The sequence below is a fragment of the Melospiza melodia genome, chromosome 3, assembly GCF_035770615.1.
Source record: "Melospiza melodia melodia isolate bMelMel2 chromosome 3, bMelMel2.pri, whole genome shotgun sequence".
NCBI classification, from domain to species: Eukaryota; Metazoa; Chordata; class Aves; order Passeriformes; family Passerellidae; genus Melospiza; species Melospiza melodia.
Genome location: NC_086196.1, coordinates 69,815,001 through 69,830,000, shown reverse-complemented (window position 1 = coordinate 69,830,000; position 15,000 = coordinate 69,815,001). Strand labels below are relative to the sequence as shown.

The 15,000-nt window shown below is 43.1% G+C and overlaps 1 protein-coding gene across 5 annotated transcripts in view; it reads right to left on the bottom strand.

The window, feature by feature from the left end:
• PROX1 (prospero homeobox 1) overlaps positions 1 to 15,000 on the bottom strand; it is a 49,559-nt gene that overhangs the window by 12,156 nt on the left and 22,403 nt on the right. The window lies entirely within an intron of this gene.

The following is a 15,000-nucleotide window of genomic DNA, read 5'->3' as shown; positions in this document are numbered from 1 at the left end:
GAAAACTACCAGGTTTGGGTGGACGTAAGTTATGCAAATGCTTCTTGGAGGAGATTTGAAAGCAGTCCTCAGAGACTGGAGCAGAAGCCTCCAACCCAGGAGCAAGGCGACCATAAAGCCATTCATCCCGTCTGGGGGGCACAGGGAAAGGATCACAGGGCAATTCTCAGTCCGGGGTCCCATGTTTAGAAGTACCAAGACCAACGCAATCATTCTAATATTGTAACAGCGTCAGACAACTGCTTGGCTGTAGCACACAAATCTGAAGATCCTTCAGACAGGGACAGCTGGGCTAAGCTCGGAACCTTTTCTCATACGGTGTCTAATCTGTGCAAAACTTCAGCTCCATTTCTACCATCAGGCTGGCCAGAGCGTACCTACAGACTTTGCCTGTGGTATTGTGCTGCAGTCTGATAGTGTGTTGTATTACTAATGTTCCAAGAGTAAACACACTTGTAGGAAACAGCTATAGTTCAAGGCTGCGCTTTAAAAAAATAAATGTTTCATCAGTCTTAGCAAAGGAACAAATGGCAGTAACACTCTGTATCATATTTTACAAAGCTTCAAAAGAACAATGTCCCGTTGAGTGAAATTCAGTAGCATTCTGTAAACATTAATTTAAGGAAATCAATAGGCTCTGTGAGCTAAAGCCATATTGCAAGATAAACTGGCTGGAGTGTTACTTTGTCAAACAGATTTTAGTTTTCTCGGCTAGATAAAGAAGGTTTCAAAATGGGGTAACGTGTTGCAACCAAGGTTTGAAAACTATGTGGCCTTCAAACAGTCTGCTTGTTCCTACTACAAAGCTGGATAAACACACTTTAAAAATGATAAGATTGGACCAGGATTGATTTTACTTTCAAATTTTATATAAAGTAGAATTCTTGGTACGTGTGAGTTTGGATTTTTTTTTAAACTATGAGCAGAAATACAGAAATGCAGCCTAGACAACTCAAGAATGTTTTTTTCCAATTTTTCCAATTGCAGGACACTGTGGATTTTATAGTCTTTATTCATGTTGACCTGGGCAACAAGTCATCTTGCCAAATAGAAAAGTCAAAATCTCTCATGGACTTAGGATCAGAGGTCTTTGGTTGGTGAAGGCTGCTCACGTTGCAGAGCACAAGGTCGTGGTGATGGGAGTAAACAGGCTGGAAGGGATGAGAGGGGCAAGGCCAGATCACTCTTCTTGCTGGGTGATCTAGACAGTGGCTATACAGAACAACTCTGTAGGGAACCCCAGGCTAAGGTATAAACAGCACCTACTAGACAAGTGCTGGATAACCTCTCCAGGATGATGAGTCCACTACTGGGGAAGCAGTTTCACCATGGCTAGCTCCAGATCCAATAGCTTTAGTGTGTGCACACAGTGATCCATACCAACACAGATACAGGAACAGCAAAAGGGATTCGGGAGAAATACTTCTGCCAAGAAAACCTCATACAAAGCACAGACTAGATTGGCACAGGCACCCCTCACTCCCAAAGTCAGTGTAAGGTGAGCTTTGGGGGCAGAAAGAAACCTTCTTAAAGGAGATGATTAAGAAACTCCACTTGTGTCACCCTTGCATAGCCCTGAGCCCCTTCTCACAGGAGAAAGTTTAAGCCTGTGGGCTTTGGGGGAAAGTTGGCACCTAAATGCACATTCCTGTATCCACAGTCTGTGTCCTATAGGAAACTTATCAAGGACAAGCCCTTTTGCATGCCTCCCTAGCAGTAAGACATGACACTATCTCTGGAGCCACTTCTCTCAGGGCTCAGAGAGGCTGGAGACACTCAGACCAACCCCTCCCTTGAGTGCACTCCACAATCCAGGGACCACCCTGCTTTAAGAAGGAGCTTCCAGGCAGCTCACCTATCCCCCTGCCTCCCTGCAGAGCAGGACTTGTGCTACGAGGAGCTGCAGGCACAGATCTGGTGCCTTTTCAGGGCTAATGCTGCCCTGAGCAGCATTGCCCCACCATCGGGTTTCCCAAGGGCAGTGTCTGCAACACCTCACCGGTGTCCTGGCTCCTGCCACATCCATCCACACTGTCCCCTCTCCTCACACACATTCCCTGTTCCCCAAGAGCAGTGAGCTGCTGTGTGGGACCATCTTAGCACTGTGAGTTGGTGTGGCAGCATATCAAGCAGGAGGCTTTGGCTTCTACACAGGAATTGGAGGCAGTTTTGGAGTAAGTTGCTACACTTTTTGGCGCGAAAGCCACGGCAGCATATGGCCCAATGTTCTCAGTTTAAGTCTGACACTTAACATTATTTAACAGTTTCTGTGTTAGGTGCTTTATAAGGTAAAGGAAATTAACAATTTTCAGCTAATTAGATCACTCAATTGGCTGAACATCCTGGACACCTCTTAGAAAAAAAACAGGTTGGCTCAGGCAATGGAAAGGCTAATGCCTCTTCCATTATCACTTATGAGGAGAGGGAAATAGTTGGAAAGGATGCTTTTATTTTAAAAACACAAAGGAAAAATACCTCAACTATTGGATGCTCTAGTATACACACTCTTCTCCCAACCAGCACCTTTCTAGAGTGCAGGATGTCATTTTGCCCACCTCTACATATGTCCCAACCCCCCTGGCTACAGCAGCAGTTCTCTGGTGCCACCACAGTCTTCGTTTTTTCCTTCAAGTTTCCTCTCACAACTCCTGCTGTACAAATCCCTTCTTTCCAAAAGAAATAATTTTTTTTTGAAAAGAGAAAAAAATGGACAAGAAACTGGGTGGCTGTTTAAGAAAGTCTGTTCTCCCACTGTGCCACACAAAGAGAAGACCACTCTTTTGGGACAGCCCTAGTACTGGAAAGGGAAAACCATTTGTCCAACTCCGGCTCAAAAGAGAAAAACTAGGCAAAAACCAGAGGCTGCTTATTTAATTTACTGTTGCAGTGTAGTTTTTTTTTTTTTTTTTTTTTTTGACTCTTTAAAAACCTGGGAAATTATTTAAGGATGTATTTTTAAAGTTTTTGTTTAAAATAAAGCCCTTATCCCCATGAGGAGAGTTTGGAGCACTAGTAATCTACTGCTGGCTTACTGTTATCTCCTCCACCAAGCTCACAAAGAGGAGAGAGAATGGGCATGGCTCTTACAAGGAAAAAACCTGACAGTGGGGCTGCTGAGATGCCTGATAATATCGGGGAAGTGAAAGTGGTAGTGCAGTGAAAATGGATACTGCGTGATACATTAGATTTAATCACTTGCATTTCAATTAAGCTTTTCCACAAATAAAGACTGGGAAGTACTCTGCAGGCTCCCCGCGCGGCTGGAGCACGGAGCCCCGAGCGCCGCTGGCGGCTGAGCGCAAACCGCGCTGCCGCAGCTCGCTGGGGCTCACAGCCTGCTGCCTCCCTGGTGGCACCCATCTCCCCATGTCCCCATGTCCCTGTCCTGCCCCACACACAGCACCGCACCCTGTGGGATCCCTGTCCCGGAACAGCTGCGCCCACGGTGCAGGGGATGAGCGCTCCATCACGGCATGCAAACACCACACCTTCAACGCGCTCATTTCCAACACAAAACTTGGTAAGACTCAGGAGTAGAGCGGGGTAAGACAAAATAATGAGGACTTAGCATTTCCAATTTGTTTAGACTTTTTGCACCTTGGAATTCAGTTCTCCCTTTCTCCGCCTTCAGAAATCATCAACAGCATTTTATGGGAAGATTATTAAATTTCCTCTTCTGCCTTACTGATGAATTAGAACTGCATGAGATGTAGAGGCTTCTAATGGAAACTCTGATTGCCCTTAACTTGCTGCATTGCCAGTGGCAGTGCCACAGAATGGAAAAATCACTAAGGCTCCTACAGCTTGTGCTAGCTGGGCATTTACTGTGCGTTGGGAAATGTAAGAAAGCGCCACTGGAGGGTTACTGTCACACTCCAGAAGCTGTCTCATACAAAAACTGAAGAAAAAAATAAAACTCTAACACACAAGAAGAGTCTAACTTTAACTCAGAAGAGTCTAACCATTGTGGTGAAATGCAATCTGCTACAAGAGGCTGCCTACAATGCCAAGCAGCATATTATGCACCCTGCTGCCAAATTCTGGCAGGTACCACATACAGGCGCCCACAAAAAACCTGCCCAGAAAAGTGAGTACAGAGATGACCACCTAATTCTGGCTCAGCAGAGAGGTTATTGCATACTCTCCTGGACACATCAGCCAGATAGGAATGTGATGTGTTACTCAGAAGGACCAGGAGGCACAGCCTGGACTGAGATGAGCAGGTTATGTCTTGCACCAGCAGCAAGTCCTCTACTTTCATGGTGTATTTCCATGTGTGAAAGATCCAGGCATACAGAAACTGCTGGTTAGACCATGGATACAGAGGCAAAGGGGCTCACAGAACTTGTACTTTGCAAGGATTTTTTTATGTTCAGTAGAATTTGGCTCCATAGGTGAAACACTAACACTATAGTAGAAGTGATGTTTAAAATGATTATGCATCTAGAATATATCACATATATATATATAGATATGTACACAGAAATGTTGCGACAGTATACAGTAACATCTATAATTGGCGTTGCTTGCTCTTGCACAGTCTTCCTATCTCTCTGCATTGCAATCACCTTTGTCTTCTGTGTCTGGCCCTGAAAAGCTCCAACTGTGCCCTCTTCCTCCTCAGTTTGCATGGGCTGGGCTGGGGGGAGTGAGGAGGGAGGCAGGGGAGAAGGATGGGAAGCAGGTGGTGTTTAATCAGTCTGGCAGGGAAGCAGGCTGTCACCAGGGTCCTTTTGGGGGTGTCATGAAGGTGGCAAGCATGCCCTCTGGCACAGGGTACCTCCTTTCCTCTTTCCAGTGAGAGAGGGTAAGGGGAAGGAAATTGTGCGTGGTTATGGGTGAGGGGTGTTGCAAATAAAGCTGTCTCCACCAGCTTATGCTCCCACTGAACAATTCTGAAAAATCTCCTCCCAGCGCAACCATGCTTTTATGAGCATCCAGAGCCCATCATGATGGGATAAACTGCTCCATCTATGCCATCCTGAGGCATGCAGCTGGCCAAACTGGGCGACAAACACCCTGTTACAAGCTCCAGCGCAGGACCTGCCAGGGACCAGTGAGGCTCACAAGCCTGTGAGGCCAGAAGACAAAGTCTTCCATGCTAATGGGCTGAGCTGCCTCTCCTCTGACTGCCGTTTATCCCTTACGGAAGGAAGCCGTGCGACTCCAGACAGCAGTGGATTAGATAACCTCGAGGCTGGGCCTCATCTGATGGAGCCAGCTCTCTCTGCAATTGTGGGAGATAAGCTGCTCCAGCCCCTGCTCCCCCCACCCCGCTGAACATTGATATTTGGCACTTAAAGACCTTTCATTTGCGGTGTTTATTTTCCCCGTCTCTCCTCTAAAAACTTTCTGAAGTTGCAGACTACTGCTTTAAATGCATTTATACGTCTATGCCACAGTTCTGCCTAAGTCCCAGTCGCAGCAGGCTGTCTGCTTAGCAACAGAGATCATGCCACCCTGGTTTGCTGCTCTCTACAAAGCCTCTCCACTAACTAGCGAAACAAGTTCAAGGCCACCTCTTTGAGCACTCTGGACCACCACCTGGACAGGCTTCTTCTGACAGCACATTTCCACCAGAGCCTTGAAACAGCCCCCCCACAGAGGGCACACAAAACGAGTCAGAGCCCGCCCGTGTACCTTCCCCCTCTGCAGATAAGAAAGCTGAACCTTGCCCCTTCCAGATCTAAAGGGAGAAATCATCTCCAAAACACTGATTACCTTCAGCCAGCCTTTCTGGCTGTCCTTCTATCTCTCACCCACCCATCCCTGCCTATCAGGAAGAAGCTCTCTGCACAAAATTCAGCTACACTCTAGTGCTGCAGGTGATGGGCTATGGGTAAGCAAGCAATCCAGTGCTCCAAAGATTGCCTCCCACTTGGACTGAACGGTTTTCTTCACTTTTGTGCTGTTAATGTTACAGCTGCTACAAACTACATCTCCTCCTGCTCTCAGGTTTGCTTTGTCTCATGCAGGTGAAGGACACTGAGTCCTCATGGATTTGTGCAATATCCTGCTGCCACTTCCTCACAACCTCAATATTTGCCCTTACAGATTTAGGTATGTTTGAAAACAGCATCCCCAGCGCTGCAAGGCCTGCCTGCAAGCAGACCTGGGCTGCCACTGCTCTCTCAGGCCAGGGATATCTGCTCTGAGAAAGGGCAGGACCCCAGAAAGCTGGCCTAGAAACCAGCACGGGTCACAGCGCTGCTAAACCTCTCCCACGGTTTCCAAAGTATTTTGACAGTTTGCTAATTGACATCATGAGAGCCTGACTCTCGTCCATTTTAAAACACATTGAATGTATCAAGGAAACGGTATTCTGTGTGAAGGTGACCTATTCAAAGTCCTATAGGATGGGCAATCCTATCTGTAAGGCTTCTGTTAAAGTCAGTCACACAGCCCTGACCCTGCACTGTGAGAGAGCATTGGCTGGGATCTCCTCTTTTGGCAAGCGTGCCTCACAAAAATAAAAACAACACCCACCCTCCACCTCACATCCATGAACATGATGGCTCTGTGACTCTAAATTCAGTGCTGCATTTAATGTGTAGTTTAAAAAATTAAATGAATCTTTTTTCCAATTAGCATTTAAAATATATTCACACACTTGACTGTATAGTAACACAACAAAAGACAGCTCTTCAGCTGGCATATATTATTTAGCTGCAATGATTGCTGGAGCTGATTTACACCAGACATTGAGAATCCAGCCCAGAATTTAGTTCCGTGTCATGAAGAAAAAGCATGAGGTGGGTGGGAAACAGAGGGAAAAATCTTACAAAGCTAGTAAGCTAACCTACTATTTCACATCTCTCTGGTATGACATTTATATAGAACAGCTTAGATAAAGTTCAGAAGATCAAACATTTTCCTCAATTTTCACAGTACAAAATGTTCTATGACCTTCTAATGTGACACATTAAAACAGATACAAGAAATTTCAGCTGATCAGGTCTCAAGAACACCCTCCACCTTCATTAGACAGTGCTGCTCCTTCAAAAGTTCTGAGTGAGAAATTTAGCTATGTTGTCTAAAAGAAATGAAGAAAGTCTGGAAAAAACATGTGCAACTTGCATGTTACCCATTACCACAACTAGGATTTATAAAATGGTAAGATTTATTGATTTTTTTTTCTTTTTTTTCTTTTTTTTTTTAAACACCGGGTTTTAAAATTGCCTAACGAATTCCTGCTAGCTACAGAATGAAAGAAAAAGCATTTCACCTTGTAAGGAATAAGACTCTATTGAGTGAGGGATGACATGGGTTAAAATTCACCTTGCTTCTCACTCCTCATCCACGATGGGATTTTGGAGAACGACGGACATCTGGAAATCGGTTTTACACAGAAAAATAGAAAACAGGGAAGAACTAGGAAGATGAATAAAGGCTCATCACAGACACAAAAGACCAGAGGAAAAAGAAGCTTGGATTTGGGTATTCTTGTCTGGCAAGGAGGCAGGCAGTAAGGCTAATGAAGCATTTGCGATATGGGACGTATGCCAGCGTAACAAAGAAGATGTGCATCAGCTCTGCAGATGTGCCAAAGCCCCCAGAGCAAAATAATGACATAATCACCATCAGTGTCACAGACCAGACTGTACACAAGGTGACATGGGAGAGAATAAATAAGGGTCTTTAGAGGCCTGTAGTACACACACGGGAAGGAATAGCCATTCCTCACAACTGCCACAAGAGAGAGGCGAGATGTTGGGTATAATGTGTGCAGCCAGCAAAAGAAATCTTGAATTGTGCAAGGCTAACACACTATAAATTGGTGCTATTCTCGATCTCCAGTTGACGTTTCAATTCCCAGTACCCCTTGTTGAATGCTAAATGAAATGGCACTAGGAGTCAGAAGAGTTTGCCAAGTTTTGTTTTGTTTCTGTGGGTTCCTTTTATTTTTCCTTTTTTTTTTTTTCAGGGGGTGAAGGGGAATTTTTTTTTGTTTTGTTTGAGAAGAGGAGGGGGCAATAAAGAGGAGTACAGGTAAATAATTGTGAAAGAAGCAAAACTAAAAAAACAAATACCCCACAAAACCCCACAGCACACCATCACTACATGCACACACGCACACAGGAACAGAAACCCTACACCATTCAGCTGGAACAATCCTAGGATTCCCTCAAAGCAAAGCTAGAAACAAATGAGGATAGGGTTCAATTTGTTTGGTTTGGGGTTTTGTTGTTGTTTTTTTTTTTTTTTTTTTTTTTTTTTGCAGGGATAGCAGTGATGATTTTGTCTTCTGGTTTACAGCTATCCCTGAACTAAACCAGAAGAAATCCAGCTAAAATATTTTTCCATGCTAAAAGACAAGATTACTATTTTATTGATCAGTAATAAAACACCGCTTAGGGTAATTTAGTACTTAACATGTTATTTGCGGTGGGGAGTAATCTGAAAAGCTCTGAGTAGCCTTAAATCATTTCACAACAGTTCTTCCTGCATAAAAGCAAGTGTTTACCTCTGTACAGCTCTGTGATTTTGTGGTATATATATATATATATATATAATTTTTTTTTTTTACAGAAATCTGTCAATTTTTAAAGGGAACATCCATTTGATAAAGTAGAACAACGCTGCTAGTAGTGTTGCCACAGGCCAAAGTGGGGAGATTGTGAAAGGGCAGGAGATGGGCTGAAGGTGCCAACAGGACTCTCACAGAAGGAACATTCAAGTACGTAATTGTTTGCAGGATCTGGACCTACAAGAGGAGCTCAGAAGAACAAAGCACTTGGCTTCACCAATGTCCCTTTTCATTGCTTCTAATGAAAGATTCATAAGAATAACTTTAATTTTTTATGATCTTTTTTTGCATTACTGTATTAGCTGCATCTAGTCTGTATGCAATTTCTTCTTAAATACAGAAAACCTGTTTCAAAATGCCAGACATAATAACTTAATCAGTACAATAATTGATCTTGATTGTTATGCAGTCCTTCTTAACAGTCAGGAAGTGAGACGGAGCCCAGAAAATGTTTTATATGATTATTTCTTCCCATTGCAAAGTGATGTATTTGTGAAGAATGCAGGTGAAGGTCCACAGTAGAGTTCTTTTTTTCTTTTCTTTTTTCTTTTCTTTTTTTTTTGAGAAGAAAAAAAAATTAAAACCCCCCTAATTTGCTAGTTAAACTGTTCAGTGGAAGAATGATTGTATTTGTCCTTTTTGGCTTCGCCCAATTAATTGGAGCAGTAACATAGTGATTGTTAATAAACAGCTCTAATTTGACTGTACTTCTTGCCTATCTACTAACCCCACCATATCTTTGTTTAGCATATCATCAGGGAAAACAAGGAAGCATGTATATAATTTTGTTCTGTTGTATATGAAGTTTAATAATTATGCCACAGTGGATTCTAAATTAATCACAGAAGGCACAACAATATTAATAATCTGTTTAGCAAACTCCAGTGTCTTTGCACTTTGATGTTAGGAGCAGAGACAGTACGAACTGTGACAGTTTTTTAAATTGGGCGAGTGTTTGTTTCTTTTTCAGCTTATATCAATGTTTTCTTTTATGCTTTTTCTACTGTGCACCTTGTTTCCCTCTAAGAAAAAAAAACAACAAACCACAAACCAAAACCACGGAACAACTCAACAAACAAGCCTCTGCTTATTTGGGTGAGTTTGGATCAAAGCTGACAGATCGAATTTTTCATTTATTTAACGAAGTTTCATTGCAGCCATTCTTCATAATTACAGCAGTGTTTTAATTTTTTTCCTTGCCTTGAATGGGAGAGAAGGGGTTCTGAGAAAGTTTTTAATTAGCTAAATAGGTCTGTGTAATCTAGATGAAATAAACACGCCCGTTTGAAAGGGTTGTTAGAACTTTTCCAGCCATTTAATCCATAGATGGCTGAACACAATGATACCTTCCACAGAAAGCTACAGCCACCACCAGCAGCTGTTAGAAGAGAGCTTGCTCCCTGCTCCTATTGATAACCCTTTGTGGAATGAAGAAAAAGAGCTGAGGGAAGGAGAACTGAATGTCAGACAATAGACATCGCTACACACACTGTCTCTGAACTTTCCTCATCTCTGAAGGACAATTAATTATGAAGGCCTTTGGGGTAGGTCGAAGCAAGGGAAAACCTACTGCTGGCCCAGCACTCCAGCCGCTATCTCTGTGTTTGTTAAATGGTTGTGCCTGTTGGGGAACCAGAGTAGCAGCCACCAAAATAGCCAATAGATCATTTAGGAAAAAAGAGCAAAAGATTTTTTTATGTGTGTCTGTCCTTGTATAATTCTATTCTCACTGTGAAATCATCCATACACAAAACACAAGGACAATTTTTTTTTTTTTTTTTAGAAGAACCACAGGGTAGGTTACAGTCAGAAACGGCCTCTCAGTGGTGTGTTAAAAAGGATGGTCTTTTCACCAAATCATTTCACAGAGGCAAAACAGACAAACACAAAGAGTTGAGACTTTTTCTCCTACATTAAATAGAGTAACTGATAAGGTCAGACATATGATACCTAAAGACATGAATCTGTGAACTCTTGAAGTCAAAGGACTTCTCTGTGCAAAGGAACAATCTTTCAAAGGAAATAGATCATAGAACTCCACTGAATCCCCTTTAAACTTTATGAAGCAGGAGGAGAAAAAGCTCTAAGTAGGGAAGCTTGACAGAAGAGCCTTGAACTATTTTCTGAAGGAAAGATGAGACCCTCCCTAGGCTGCCACAAAACATCTTTTTTTTTCTAAAGGCTCTTCTGAACTTTGATATGTGCCAAGACACCGCTATTGAAAGCTGTATAATTATGTGCTATAGCCACTGTAGAAAATGCTTTGTTCACCACAACAAAGAACAATAAGCAAAGTAAAGTGACATTACACTGTATCTTTTTCTTTAAGAATGTTGAGAAAGGTCACGGTACGTTATAACTAATAAAGCTGTTGAGTAAGGAAGTTTAAAGTTGGGCTCGCTGTGCTTAAATGCAACCCAATGACAAAAAGGCAGAGGGAACTAAAATTGTAATGACATTAAAAAATAGATCATATATCAACATGCCAACTTCATTATACAAACACCTTGATTCCAAAGGACACAAACAGCAGACCCAGGAGTAGTGCTGCAATAGTATTCCTCTCACAACTCTCTCCCTAATAGCTTCCAACTACGGTCTGCAGTTCAACTAACTGCAAAAACTGATTAATAAGCATTAATTGATACATGCAACGCACGGACCTTCTATTGCGAGCCGTGGATTCTGTTACTTGATTAAAAACCAGGTTCATGTCCTGTGCAGTTTCAAGGAAAGCTCTGCTGTTTCACAAGGGAGCCTCTTCAAAATTAGAAGGGGAAAAAAAAAAAAAAAAAAAAGGAAAAAGGCCAGAGGGCATCAATTAAGTTCCCTGAAACCAAGATTTTTAAGTGAAAAAGAAATACCATCTGGCCACCTATGTTTCAGTTTTCCTTCAGAGGACTCAGGACAGCTACATTTGTTATTCTCAAATTGCCAGAGCAGCTTTACTCCCCTTGCTGCAGATAGCAGACAGCAGCCTTCCAACTCGGTCTTTAAGAGTGCGGAGAACGATGTCGAAACACTACAACAATAAAGCCCTTGAAGGAGGAAGTATACAGCTGAGGGAGAAATGTGAGGAGTGGAATACTGAAACAAACAACTGTCCCGTTGGGCTGTGCTCACTGCTGGTGCCACCAGAAGCATGGAGACTGCCACAGCAGGGCAGTTTGCACAGAAAGAGCAACCTTTGGGATGCAAGTTAGCGGGTTACAGACTTAATTTCACTTCTCTTGAGGCCACTCTGCACGGCTCCAGAGTATTAGGGTGGTTATAAACTGTACTTTACAGTGCCTAACTGCTGCAAAACCACTCAAAAGTGGCCGTAGTTTAAATGAGAATCAGGTTTGAGGACTTTAATTCTCCTTTTGATGAACACCAATTCAGTTCAAGATGAATCCTGCAGATGAAACCAGGAAAGAATACAGGTTCCTAAAATAAGCATATGAGTGGCCAGCAGCTTTTATAATTTAGGATGTCTTAATTTTTGCATGCAGTGCTGGGCACACTTCATTTTCAGGGAATGGACGGTTGAGGACCTCCTGACAAAGTGACTCTTATTGAGCATCCCAAAATGAAATTGACCTAAAATCATCATCACTTCTGAAAATGTTGGCAGCCTGCGTTCCTCTCAAGGGCTTGTAGGCCGCTTACGTGACTGGGTTATTACTTAGATTTTATAGGTGATGTTATTTGACTTGTTTTACATCATCCCATTGATTTTTATGGGACTAACTCAGAGTGCCTTAAGTTAAACACTCTGCTAAGACCTGAGTACAACTGGTCTGAATTAGGTTTTTCCCACTAGTATGGTTTTCCCCTGCCAAAAGAAGGGCAAACTCCTTAAAAACGGTTTTTTCCCCCTTGGAAGGGACACGTGCCGTAACTAGCGCCGTGAAACGAGGCGATCCTCGCGTGGAGCCCCGCCGCACCAAAACTGCAGACAGTGTGTTTGTGCAAATAGCCCAGCTTGGCAGGCGCCTCACTATTGTGATCCATCTCAATAAGTACATCTGCAGAAGCGGGCAAGTTCCCGGGAGGCAGCGGGCGGGCTGAGCTCCGAGCATGGCGCATGCGGGGCTGGCTTTGCTTCGCCCGCCCCGCAGAGCAGCGGGGCAGCCACGGGGCACAGGGCGGAACTGCCACCACAGAGACACCCTGACTCTTCAGAACTAAGGCTGAGCTGTTAAATGCCCACCAGGAGAAGGAATGGGCACTGTGCAGAGAGGCGTCAATATGCGGAGAGTGACGGTAACTGCTAAAAATGCCAGGGAACAAGGATGACTGAGAAGGAGTGGGAGACAAAGCAAGGCTAAAATTCAGAAATTGTCCCCAGACCACTTTCTTTTGGTTCTTTTAAGTAAATAAATCTGAAAATAAACCCTCCAGTTATGTTTTTTAACCTATGCTAAACTAATTTTTTTTCAACTCATGTTTTTCAACCATAACTCGAAGCATGGTATCGCCCTGGCTTTTTATTTTAACTCAAAGCATGGTATTGCCCTGGTTTTCAATCATCCTGCCAGAGTCACAACTGTGAGCTCTGGTGACCTGTGCTAGGGCAGATTATGAAAGAGAGTAACAAAAATATTTAATTTTATTTTCCTTACTTTTTTCTGTAATACATAGCAACGATACCTGACTTTAATTATTGCAGCTGGCATTCAAAAGCCTATGGTAACACCACAGATGAGACAGATATCAAGTGGCACAGCAAGCTGTGCTCTCTTTCTGACCAGCTTGAGCTGGGACACTGACATTTGTGGCTTTCATTCACCAGGACAGCCACCTTCTTCCTCCCTGCAGGAGTGCCCCCAGAATAAAGAAGCACCTTCACCTGCCACAAAAAAATCCCAAACTGTTTTTTCTTTTTTTTTTCCCTTTCAATACTCGGTCCCTCATTACTCTGTTCAGCTCAGCACATGCTTCTCCAGCTAACCCTACTGCAAGAGGGAAAAATGTGGAACTGGTTACACACATGCACACACAAAACAGGCAAAGTTGCACTGCATGGGAGGAGGCCTTGGATCTGTCTCTGGCTCACAGCCACACGGGTACAATGGCAAAGCTAAAAATGATAGGACGTGGTTTGTTAAACATCTTATTTGACTTTGCTACAAGCTGTCACTGGCAATGCCCAGGGAAAGGAACACAGTATCACAAATTCTTGAGCAAATCAATGGCACAGCCTGGTATGGGCCAAACACACATTCTAACTTTAGAATTCTTTTCCTAATAGTCAGTTTAGTCCTATACACATGAAGCATATGCATGAATGTGACCCGAGAATAGACGAACGGAAGGGTTTAGGAATGACAGTGTAGGTGATTTAAGAGAAATAGCATATCAGACTAATCAGAAGATCAGCAAAGCATCATTGAAGTATGAGAGGAAGGAACTTTGATGATGCTAAATATGGGAAATGCTCAGTTTGCTAAATCCTTTTGGATCCAATTTCAACATTACAGTACTTGTCATTTTTGCTTTCCAGCTTCTGGGGGAGGGGATGGGCATTTATCAGGAAAAGTTACATTGTCTACGTTAAACACTGCACCACACAGCTTAATGTTCTCATAACTGCTGGATCCTCAGCAAAACCAAGATCGGAACTCTAGGAAATTCTCATTTAGTGCATAACACAAGGAAGACTAAATGAATGAATTTGCAATCTCCATTTATAATATCTCTTTCCCTCAATGATGGAGAAAAACAAACCAAGGGGCTCCTTTCCAACCCACTCTAGGACCCTTGGCTGAGGAGACTGCAATCTCTAGCAGTACTAAACATGAGATTTATGTTTTCTTATCTACTTGAAAACATATATACACTCCCCACAATTCTCCACTGGAGTAATCCACTCACATTAACACTGGCACTAACACTTTGAAAGTGAGTAATAACTGTCTGAAACCATGAGAACTTTTGAGTGCAAGGAACATTTCAACCTATGTTCTATGAACAGAAAAATGTTACTAAGAAAAAACTTGAGGGAATCTAAGCTCAAGGAAAAAGCTGGTCACCCTTATCTCCTGGGGTGTTTCCTTTTCTGCTCCTATATTTAGTGATTGTGGCTTAGCATCAGGGCAGACCTACGTCCCAGGGGTGGCAGTCTCCTGCCTTGTGCCTGCTTGAGTTCCTAGTAGGGCCAGAGCCCTTGAGAGATCATGGCACACCAAAAACAGTCTAGATGTTGCCATCACCCACCATGGATGGCAAAACCTTTGAGGAACATCCTCTTCCCCACCTTGTTTCATCTGCCCCTTCCATGCAACCATCCTTGCTGAAAACTCTGCCAGCCCAGAAGAGGGGGAAACAACCAAGAAAGACAACAAAGTCTTTGCTTAGGCTTTTTGCATCATCTGAACTTATGTGCTATGAGAACAAGTCCTGCTAAAAATCCATCAGAAGGATTTTAAGCAGGAAGTCACTCTCCTCATGCTGAAAAATCACTTTTGTACAAGAGGGGGATCATTATG